The sequence below is a fragment of the Protopterus annectens genome, chromosome 5.part0 (genome assembly GCF_019279795.1).
Source record: "Protopterus annectens isolate FY-2018-M chromosome 5.part0, PAN1.0, whole genome shotgun sequence".
NCBI classification, from domain to species: domain Eukaryota; kingdom Metazoa; phylum Chordata; order Ceratodontiformes; family Protopteridae; genus Protopterus; species Protopterus annectens.
In genome coordinates, this window is record NC_056735.1 from 266,846,198 (window position 1) to 266,859,335 (window position 13,138).

Consider the following 13,138-nt stretch of genomic DNA (forward strand, 5'->3'; position numbering starts at 1 on the left):
CTCCAGCCTTCTAGCAAGCTGTCTTTTTTAATTTCTATTAAAACTTTCTCAGCTATTACTTTCTCTTCTTTCTGAACATTCAGTCTTTACACAGAATCCTTCCTTTCCATAGCTCTCCTTTCTTTCTTACCTAATGCATGAAAGTATGATAGGTGTGTGTGTGTGTGGGGGGGGGGGTGTCAAAATTATAATAAACATTCTTCCAGGCTCCTTTCCTTTTGTAGCCCCCCCATACACATATAACAGAGAGCACTGTTACTCGGTAGTGGCTAACTAGCTACAGTCTTGTTGCACCGGACCAGAGCCAGCACATTTTCCCGTGGGGGGCAGGGAACTCACCTTCTGCTAAAGTTCTGTATTATATTCATTTCTTATCCCAGATAAAATAATGATGAATTGAATTAGATTATAGCAGAAAGCAAAATGTAAGTCTCTATGTAGTTGTAGAAGAGAAACAGAGCAAAATATTATGGAGTCTGTGAAAAAAGATGGCAGATTAGACTGGATTTATAAAAGAGTCATTAGGAATAGCACTGGTAAAACACTTACTCTTGTCAGATTCAAAACATCAGTACAAGAAACCCAAACCAATATGCTTCCACTATAAGTGGAAGAATTTCAGCTTGTTAAGTAACAGAATCCTCAAACTGCATTTACTGAAAAAAAGAAAAACAGCTGAAAAAAACACTTTTAAAGTGTTTTGTGCAGAGAGAGCAAGCTTCCCTGCACCCCCATTGTGAGGGGCAAGCCACCCCCACCCATACCTCTCAACCTCTTAAAGTAAGAAATCTGGACAAAGCCATGAAAAAAGTGTTAGAAATAGGGACAATTTTTAAATATTGCTCTTACAAGCTTAGAAAGTGTATAGAATAACAGGTTTTGCATTAGCATGAATTTTCTGAAGGACATGAAGTCTAAAACTCAAATGTCTGTTATTATTTTCTAACTTCAGTTGTTAATAATTTGCCACTAATTTGCCAGAAAGCCACAATTTTATGAAAAAGGACCAAAAATATAAGGCAAAAATCTGAACATTCTGCGAAAATCTCCACAGTTGAGAGGTATGACCCCACCCCCAAACTTATATATACCAATTCCACAGATGCACCAACTCAAAAAATGGGAAATTACCCCCAAAAAGGGCATCCCTGCTGGCACAATTCTCACTGACGGTGACTTTCTGTGCAGGACCTCTGATCTTTGGTGGGTTGAACTTCGAGCAAATGACACTAGCGATTTCTGTCTTCATCCAACTGTAGGTTACCTTATCAATACTGATAGAGCATTGACCTGTTATGAAAAGGAGTAGACATAGCATGCAAGATATACCTTTGACAAACGTATAAAGTTAGGTCATGGAGAAGGAGGTTTTCTGCTGTGTCTGAATAAGCTTTATCTATTGGCTGCATTATGGTTATGGTTACAGTCACACCATTTTGCTCTAGTACATTAAATTCTTGCTTTCTCCTCATGGTAAACTCAGTGTTTTTTGCTGTTGCTGTTATTGTTTTGTGTGTGTGTGTGTGTGTGTGTGTGTGTGTGTGTGTGTGTGTGTGTGTGTGTGTGTGTGTGTGTGTGTATGCATGTGTATCTATGTTCTTTATAAGAAAGATTACTGGAAAAAGTACTGCTTACGAGGAAAAGAAAATGGCAACATGTTTAATTTTCTTCACTACTACAATGCTTTAAAACTGATGTATAGGAAGTAAAAGAAAAATGGCAGCATTTGTTTACTACTCCACAACAGCAACCCTCATTCTTTTTAATGCATCAGTTGTTTTCCAAAAGTCTACAAATAATCAAAAGATATACTTATGAAAACATTTGATCAGGTATAAGATAGAGCTTTTTCAATTGTCTCCATGGCCATGTGAGATACCCTTACTAATAAGGTGTGCCATGTAGAATGCTTTCCATACAATGGAGGCAGTATGGTGGTCAAAAGTCGGTTTGCTATCAATTTGGGTGCCCAAGTCCCTCACGACTGATTGCATGCTTAGTACCTTATTATCAATGTAGTCTTGTCTTGTTTTTCTTTTTTCAAGTACAACAGCAATAGACATTTGGCCCCATATGTAAATGTTGACACTCATTCATAGCTTCTGGAAAGTGCGCCAGGAGTGCCTACTGCATGAGATGTGCATCAGAACATATAACATAAGGACAGATTTTTCCATCACTTTGCTTTCATTCTGAGCCACTCTTACAATGGAACTGTACCAGCATCTTCCCTCTTGGCTCTGAAGTCATCATCATGTGCAGGTGTTCTTCTGATCATACATGGATGGATGGGTTGCTATATTATCACTGTGCACATAGACTGTCCTGATTATACCTGGGTAATTGAACATAGTGCCAATTGCTGTCTGCCAAATTTCTTTGCCTCTGCCAGGAAGTATTGCAAAGAAAATATCTCACCTTCCCACTTATCTAACAAAAAGGAAATGGGTCTGTACCACCTACGACAACTTTATGATTATTTTTTTCAAATATGGGTAATTACTGGCTCAGAAAGATACCCTGCATCTGCACTAATGGACCTCATTGACTTTTATGCTGAGTATTTTAATATGATCTGTAGATGTACTGCAAACTCTTGAGATTTGTTCTAGGAAACAGGTTATGTAAAAATAATTGTCACATCATCTCATATTTATTTGAATATCAATGTAGTGTGATGTTGAAAGAAATACAAAGAGATACATAACAGAATCAGAACAAACTTATAAACATGCTGAATTAGGTGCAAAAGTTCACTGTCAAATATACACTTTATTATTGTTGCAGCAATTCTGACACTCGGGTTAAGCATGTTGCCATTAATTACCTTATGTTTTCAAACCCTTGATGATGTTCTTAGGTATCATAGATTCACACTCTCTTAACTGACCAAGCATTTCTATATTTTCTTTATAATGTGTGTGTGTTTTGTGAAGCAGAAGAGGGGACAGTCACAATGATTAATTTGATAACATACAAACTTGCATATAAAATTTCAAGCCAGAATTTCAGTATCCAGTCCAACACAAATTACATCACTCATTTAATACTTGTGTACATAAATGACTTGATTAATACAGATCTGACTGACAGATCTCTAATGGACTGACATCACATACTGCACTGATGCTCTTCCTTATGCCCACTGGGTGTCAAGACAGGCTGCTTCTGCCCATTTCATGAATATAAAAAAGACTATGCACTGAAAATCAACGAAATAAAGAATGACTGATAAACCCAGCCTAATGGCACAGAATAAATATGTCCATCTCTGCTGACAATGACCAGAGTTTGGGAATGGATTTAGGCACTGGTAGGGTCAGCTGAGGGGAACTGGATGAAGTAGCTGAAGGGCAGTTCTCTTATTTTGGTTAAAGGATAAGGAAAGACATTATTGCCTGTGTGACCTATGGCGGAGACCATGAGTTTCTGCGTTAAGGGGTGAGACACAATGCCCTTTGTCTTGTGGGCAGATGCATGCATTAGGCATATCGACTTCGTTGCATGCTACTCCTCTGAGGGTAGGGATCCTGATTGGCTGACACCACATAATGGCTCCTGCTGTCTTCTCTGCTGCTTCCCCACTGGATCCTCAGTCTTGAGCTTTTAGGAATTATGTCATAAGGCTGACTTCCTGAGGAGTTGAGTGGCCAGCCCAGCGAAGGAATATATTCTGGATTGCAGGAAAGGAACTCCACTGGTACCCCGGTAAGATGGAAGTGGTGCAGGGGTAAATGGGAGGACCAGCAGTTTGTTGAGTGGGGAAAAGTGAGTTCATCTAATTAGCTATGTATTTGAATGTAATGTGTTAACTGGTGTAGAGTACAGATCACAAATGATCAATATCAGTCTCAGCCCAGATACTCTTGAATATAAATTAAAAAAAAGAATGAATGATGGGTACTTACAAAAGATATAGGTACGCAACACTGACAAAAAATTTCCTCACATACTAAAACCTTTCATGAGGGACAGTATTCTTTATAGCCCAAGTGCTGAGGGCTGTGTCTGTCTCTTACAGATCCTGTTAAAGATATTCAGAACTACAGAACCACCATAATGTTGTTGTTGTTGTGCCTTTCGGCCTTTCCCGGTTAGGGGTCGCCACAGCGGAACTCCGGTCCGCTAATGATTGGCAGTAGATTTTTATGTGCCGAGTTGCCAGCTCTGACGCACAACCTTCAACGAAGGTACGCCCATTCACGCATGTCTCCAGACAGAAGATGCTCTAGCTGAGAATCAAACGGGACATATGAAATGTAAATTGGTAAACAAATCTGCACAACTCAAGTCTGTCAATCAAATGAGTGCATTTAAATAGGCATCGCTGAAATCAATCCCATCCATCCGCAGCCTCTTTTTCCCATTTTTGCACATTAGGTCAGGGTGTCAGTTCAACAGTGACAATCATCTAGAGCCAATGTTCACACAGTTGTGTGGACAGCCTGCCATGGCATCATTCAAATCATATGAACTCTTATAAAATCATTGAAGAGCAAAGCCCCCTTTAACAATGCAACGGTTCGGATTACCTGAAGAGTAAGAGCATTGCAATTTAGTGTTAATAGATTATAAAATTAAAATAAAAAAATTAAATAAAGCAGATTTGTTTTGCATATAGTTTTATAGTACATATGCCACAATAAATGGCTTTGATTGTTTGACACTCATAACAGCCTGCATACAGGAAGGATTTTTTTCTATTTGCCTAAGATCAAATAGTTTACTCTTTGCAGATGCATATTTTTCTCTGTGGTTTATAAGATGTAAAAGCATTCTGCTTATCAGACCTTATCTTGTGCAGTGGTGCTGATTGCCTGGTTAATTAAAGTAGGCCAAGGTTCACACAGCTGATAAAGGTAAACTTGTTGTTACGGTATGAAAAAGATAAAGGTTTAGTTTTGATCTGTTAACAGTAGTAGCACGGTTATTGAAAGATGCAATGCTAATTAGTGTTGACAGCCAGTGCAAAAGGAATGACAAGGTGTGGTCAGGCTTTAGTTTTCATTACCTGCCTTCATATGGCTTTAGAATTGGGTGGGATTTTCTTGACTACAAGACTGCAGAAATGTTAGCTGTTTTTGTTAAGGATACTGTAGTATAATATCAGTGGCTCGGCATTCAGCAAACTGACTTTGAAGCTAGGAAGATCAGAAAACTGTGGGTATTTCCTAGCAACAGATGCTTGGGTCCATGTTTTACTACTGCCATTGAAGTCCAGCATGGGGGGGTGGTTGCATTTTTGAGGTACTGACTTTCAGATAAAATGTTAAACAGAGTTTCCCTCTGTCTGAGTTGATAGCTACAGAACCCATTGCATTTATGAGAAAGGGTTACGGGACGTTCTCTTGCACTCAGTATGAATATCTCCTTGGGTCTCCCCTGAATAAAATTGAGTGAAGGTAGAATGATAGTAACTAATATTTTCTGACTGGCTAAAACAAGTTGCATTTTTTTCTAGTTTCACAATCTATTGCTCCCAAGGTGTCAGACTGATCAGTATACCACAGCCAGTCTAGACACAGGTGTACACATCAGCCTGATCAGTATACCACAGCCAGTCTAGACACAGGTGTGCACATCAGCCTGATCAGTATACCACTGCCAATCTAGACATGGGTGTGCACATCAGCCTGATCAGTATACCACAGCCAGTTTAGACCCAGGTGTGCACATCAGACTGATCAGTATACCACAGCCAGTTTAGACACGGGTGTGCACATCAGACTGATCAGTATACCACAGCCAGTCTAGACACAGGTGTGCACATCAGACTGATCGGTATACCACAGCCAGTCTAGACATGGGTGTGCACATCAGACTGATCAGTATACCACAGCCAGTCTAGACACAGGTGTGCACATCAGACTGATCAGTATACCACATCCAGTCTAGACACAGGTGTGTACATCAGACTGATCAGTATACCACAGCCAGTCTAGGCACAGGTGTGCACATCATACTGATCAGTATACCACATCCAGTCTACACACAGGTGTGCACGTCATACTGATCAGTAAACCACAGCCAGTCTAGACACAGGTGTGTACATCAGAATGATAAGTATACCAGAGCGAGTCTAGACACTGTCAGTTTTTAAAGGCCATTAAAACCTCATGCATACATTTAAAAGAAAAATGCATGAATTAATTGTGTATTGCACACATAAATTGCTGCTTCTGCAAGCATGTAATATTGCATATGTCCGCCATAATACATGTGGAAGCACAAAATTCACTAGAAGTTTTTTTTCCAGAGGTATGATTTGTCCTCTGTGACCATAATATGGGAGCTTTTTACCTCCTGCCATTATAATAAAATGGTTTATTTAATAAAATGCAGGACATATCCAGTGACTGATTATATAGGAGAGATACCTGTTTAAATGCCCACAGGTACACGGTTGCTTGTAGAATGAATGACAAAACAGTGTGTGGCCACTTTTATCAATCTGATCAATCTATGTGATTTATGTTATCAGGTACATGTTTTTCAAGGACAATTTCATGGAGGTCTGTCTAGAAAGTGCTCTCATCAGACCAGCCACTGAGTACAATGCCTCCTTTAGTTTGTACCTGAAAAGGAATATTCAATAACTGGAGCATCCACAGAGATTCCTCACAAAAAGAATGTAAGGTGCAAACACCATGTCTTATATAGACTGCCTTAAAGCCCTATCCCTGTAATCTGTATCGGTTCCCTATTAGAAACTCGAAGGTCCACTTACCCAAATACGTAAACGCTGACACATCTTCATCGAACCGCAAAAACATCGATCGTCTTGAAGTGCAAAATACAAAATGTCGAATCATCATGGTTGGCCCTTCTGCGGTATAGCTCCATAAGGTAAGTGTGTGATAGTTACGGACCTTAGGGTTAGGGTGCGGGTTAAGGTAAGTGCATACATGGTGGTATATGCAAGATTTAGTTTAGGGTTAGAAGTAGGGTTTAGTTTAGGTTTAGAAGTAGGGTTTTGGTTAGTGTATGTATGTGGTTTATTTATTTTGTTTGGGTAGCTAGTATGTAGCGGGCGGTGGGGTGGGACAACTATGACTGTTTGAGTTTTTGAATTTTGCGGTTTAGGGCATTTGGTGTACTTGCAGTTCACGGAATATGTGTTAGTGTTTACGTATTCGGTGACTAGGGCTTTCCCAGTTCCAATATAGACCCCTTGTCTCTTATAGACTGCTGAGAGGCAATCTATGTCTGGCCTACAAAGCATCCTCATATCCTAGTCTGAGGGACCTGTTACACATCCACAAAACAAACAGCACCAGAATTTCTGAATATAGGGACCTAAACCTTTTCTGCAACATAACTAAGACATGTTGCAGGGACAGACGTGTCTCAGAAACTACCCTTCTCTAGAACAGACATTCTATCCATGTGAAGCAGAGTTCTTTCCTAACCTGATTCAAGCAAAATTTGTACCAGTGGTTGGGGAATCAGAAATTTACCCCGGGTCTGATACAGCCTGTAAATGCTTGGCCAGCCATGCTCAAGACTAAATATACCCTTTAAAATAATACCATGGTATTAAAACTTGTCAGAAACGTCTGGGAAGCATAGCCAGGCTTAAAAAGGCCCCTAGGGCCATTAACACAGCAATCATCCATGAAGTCATAGAACATTATAGAGATAAAACTAGTCCAGTTCCTTAATATGATAATTAGTAATCTGAACTTCAATATTAGTTTAATGAGTCATTACAACACTTAAGAACTTTCCCCTCTTAATCAGCAAACAGTAAGTATTTAGTACATATAATGAGGAGCAACACATGTATGTTATAATGTTAATGTATCATTTCATGCTTCTTTTATACTGAATTCAAAATTATGTCTGTCTCAGAAAGTTAGTTTGAAAGACTGTTGTGGTTGTGTAATGTGGGCACCTTTGTTTTATTCATGCAAAGACATTGGTTAATATTCTATAATACATTTTAATTTGAATGCTAGTAACCTTAGGTTCCACATTCAGAAAATCCTTTCGTCCCAGTCCAATTCAACAAGAAACACATCGCACTGAATGACATTTGATGACCTTTATTAAACTTCATAAACATAACTTTGACCAATATTTTTTATTAATCACAGTATAAAATCCATATAACTGTCAACTAGGGCAGCATAACCTCACTCACCCTGACCAATCACAGCATAAACATCCACATAAGTGTTAATTATGGCAGCATGACCTCACTCACCCTGACCAATCACAGTATAAACATCCATATAACTGTTAACTAGGGCAGTGTGACCTCACTCATCCTGACCAAATAAGCACCATCCTTACCTCTGCTTGCTTATTTCACTTATCAAGCAGTGTCCCATTCCTCACTTTCATTTCCACTTACTGAATTAAACAACCAACCAAATAAGCAGCATCCTTACTTCCACTCTCTTATTTTACTTATCAGGCAGTCTAACTGCTCATGTTCCTTTCCAAACTCAATGAAATGAACATCCAACACCAGAGGGGGAATAGAAGAGGGGCAAACCTGCCCCTCTTCTCCACATACCCAAACTTATAAAATAACTGCAACCAAGACTGTCCCCAAAAAACAGGGAGGGAGGGCTGGTAGCAAGTTCACACCAAGATGTGATTCCTTACCAAGCTGCACATGCACAAAACCCATTAAGCCCCTCTCAATCCTTATCTCATTTTCTCCCAATCTTCCTACCATTCCCATTTAAACCTTTCACCCCACAATTAGCTTTTTTCCCTACCCTCTTAATTTCCATTATTATTTAAATCTGACCCCCACCTGAAGATGTCCTTGGACAAACTGGTTTGTTACCAAAGCTAATATATTCAGTACATTCTTACTATTATAACAAAACTGTGTGTTCTGTACTGTTGCTTTGCAATAGGTATTAGCTTAGACTTATGCCAACATATTAATACATAAGTACTCTGATTCCAGGACAGCTAAATTTACTCTCACTTCCCTCCTTTAATCTTCCCTGTTAGCTGAAACACACATCTGTTTGCCAAACTAAGGTAATATGGCATGTCTTTATTAATAATGCATTATACGGTGTGTTCACACATATCTACATTACCAGTTCATAGCAATGAATGCTATGATGTACTCACACATATCCACATTACAAGTTTATAGTAATGCATTATACGGTGTGTTCACACATATCTACATTACCAGTTTATAGTAATGCATGATATGGTGTGTTCACACATATCCACATTACAAGTTTATAGTAATGTATTATATAGTGTGTTCACACATATCTACATTACCAGTTCATAGCAATGCATGATATGATGTGCTCACACATATCCACATTACTAGTTTATAGTAATGCATTATACGGTGTATTCACACATATCCACATTACAAGTTTATAATAATGCATAATATGGTATATTCACACATATCCACATTACCAGTTTATAATAATGCATGATATGGTGTGTTCACACATATCCACATTACAAGTTTATAGTAATGCATGATATGGTGTATTCATACATATCCACATTACCAGTTTATAGTAATGCATGACATATTGTGTGCTCACACATATCCACAATACCAGTTTATAGTAATGCATGATATGGTGTATTCACATATATCCACATTACCAGTTTATAGTAAAGCATTATATGGTGTGCTCACACATATCCACATTACCAGTTTATAGTAATGCATTATATGGTGTGCTTACACATATCCACATTACCAGTTTATAGTAATGCATTATATGGTGTGTTTACACATATCCACATTACTAGTTTATAGTAATGCATTATATGGTGTGCTCACACATATCCACATTACCAGTTTATAGTAATGCATGATATGGTGTGTTCACAAATATCTACATTACCAGTTCATAGCAATGCATGATATGATATGCTCAAACATATCCTCATTACAAGTTTATAGTAATGCATGATATGGTGTGTTCACACATATCCACATTACCAGTTCATAGCAATGCATGATATGATATGCTCACACATATCCACATTACAAGTTTATAGTAATGCATTATACACTGTGTTCACACATATCTACATTACCATTTCTTAGCAATGCATGATATGATGTGCTCACACATATCCACATTACAAGTTTATAGTAATACATGATATGGTGTATTCACACATATCCACATTACAAGTTTATAGTAATGCATAATATGGTGTATTCACGCATATCTACATTGCCAGTTTATAGTAATGCATGATATGATGTGCTCACACATATCCACATTCCAGTTTATAGTAATGCATTATACGGTGTGTTCACACATCTCTACATTACCAGTTCATAGCAATGCATGATATGATGTGCTCACACATATCCACATTACCAGTTTATAGTAATGCATTATACGGTGTGTTCACACATATCCACATTACAGGTTTACAGTAATGCAGATATGGTCTGTTCACACATATCCACATTACTAGTTTATAGTAATGCATGATATATTTTGTGCTCACACATATCCACATTACCAGTTTATAGTAAAGCATGATATGGTGCATTCACATATATCCACATTACCAGTTTATAGTAATGCATTATATGGTGTACTCACACATATCCACATTACCAGTTTATAGTAATGCATGATATGGTGTGCTCACAAATATCTACATTACCAGTTCGTAGCAATGCATGATATGATGTGCTCACACATATCCACATTACAAGTTTATAGTAATGCATAATATGGTGTATTCACAAATGTCTACATTACCAGTTCATAGCAATGCATGATATGATGTGCTCACACATATCCACATTACAAGTTTATAGTAATGCATGATATGGTGTGTTCACACATATCTACATTACCAGTTCATAGCAATGCAAGATATGATGTGCTCACACCTATACATATTACCACTTTATAGTAATGCATTATACGGTGTGTTTACACATATCCACATTACTACTTTATAGTAATGCATTATATGGTGTGCTCACACAAATCCACATTACCAGTTTATAGTAATGCATGATATGGTGTGTTCAAACATATCTACATTACCAGTTCATTGCAATGCATGATATGATGTGCTCGCACATATCCACATTAACAGTTTATAGTAATGCATTATACAGTGTGTTCACACATATCTACATTACCATTTCATAACAATGCATGATATGATGTGCTCACACATATCCACATTACAAGTTTATGGTAATGCATGATATGGTGTATTCACACATATCCACATTGCCAGTTTATAGTAATGCATGATATGATGTGCTCACACATGTCCACATTCCAGTTTATAGTAATGCATTATATGGTGTGTTCACACATATCTACATTACCAGTTCATAGCAATGCATGATATGATGTGCTCACACATATCCACATTACCAGTTTATAGTAATGCATTATACGGTGCGTTCACACATATCCACATTACAGGTTTACAGTAATGCAGATATGGTCTGTTCACACATATCCACATTACCAGTTTATAGTAATGCATGATATATTTTGTGCTCACACATATCCACATTACCAGTTTATAGTAATGCATGATATGGTGTATTCACATATATCCACATTACCAGTTTATAGTAATGCATTATATGGTGTACTCACACATATCCACATTACCAGTTTATAGTAATGCATGATATGGTGTGTTCACAAATATCTACATTACCAGTTCATAGCAATGCATGATATGATGTGCTCACACATATCCACATTACAAGTTTATAGTAATGCATGATATGGTGTGTTCACACATATCTACATTACCAGTTCATAGGAATGCATGTTATGATGTTCTCACACATATCCACATTACCAGTTTATAGTCATGCATTATACGGTGTGCTTATACATATCCACATTACCAGTTTATAGTAATGCATTATACAGTGTATTCACACATATCCACATTACTAGTTTATAGTGATGCATTATATGGTGTGCTCACACATATCCACATTACCAGTTTATAGTAATGCATGATATGGTGTATTCACACATATCCACATTACCAGTTTATAGTAATGCATAATATGGTGTATTCACACATATCCACATTACCAGTTTATAGTAATGCATGATATGGTGTGTTCACAAATATCTACATTACCAGTTCATAGAAATGCATGATATGATATGCTCAAACATATCCACATTACAAGTTTATAGTAATGCATGATATGGTGTGTTCACACATATCCACATTACCAGTTCATAGCAATGCATGATATGATATGCTCACACATATCCACATTACAAGTTTATAGTAATGCATTATACGCTGTGTTCACACATATCTACATTACCATTTCATAGCAATGCATGATATGATGTGCTCACACATATCCACATTACAAGTTTATAGTAATGCATGATATGGTGTATTCACACATATCCACATTACAAGTTTATAGTAATGCATAATATGGTGTATTCACACATATCCACATTGCCAGTTTATAGTAATGCATGATATGATGTGCTCACACATATCCACATTCCAGTTTATAGTAATGCATTATACGGTGTGTTCACACATATCTACATTACCAGTTCATAGCAATGCATGATATGATGTGCTCACACATAGCCACATTACCAGTTTATAGTAATGCATTATACGGTGTGTTCACACATATCCACATTACAGGTTTACAGTAATGCAGATATGGTCTGTTCACACATATCCACATTACCAGTTTATAGTAATGCATAATAAGGTGTATTCACACATATCCACATTACCAGTTTATAGTAATGCATGATATGGTGTGTTCACAAATATCTACATTACCAGTTCATAGCAATGCATGATATGATATGCTCAAACATATCCACATTACAAGTTTATAGTAATGCATGATATGGTGTGTTCACACATATCCACATTACCAGTTCATAGCAATGCATGATATGATATGCTCACACATATCCACATTACAAGTTTATAGTAATGCATTATACGCTGTGTTCATACATATCTACATTACCAGTTCATAGCAATGCATGATATGATGTGCTCACACATATCCACATTACAAGTTTATAGTAATGCATGATATGGTGTGTTCACACATATCTACATTACCAGTTCATAGCAATGCATGTTATGATGTTCTCACACATATCCACATTACCAGTTT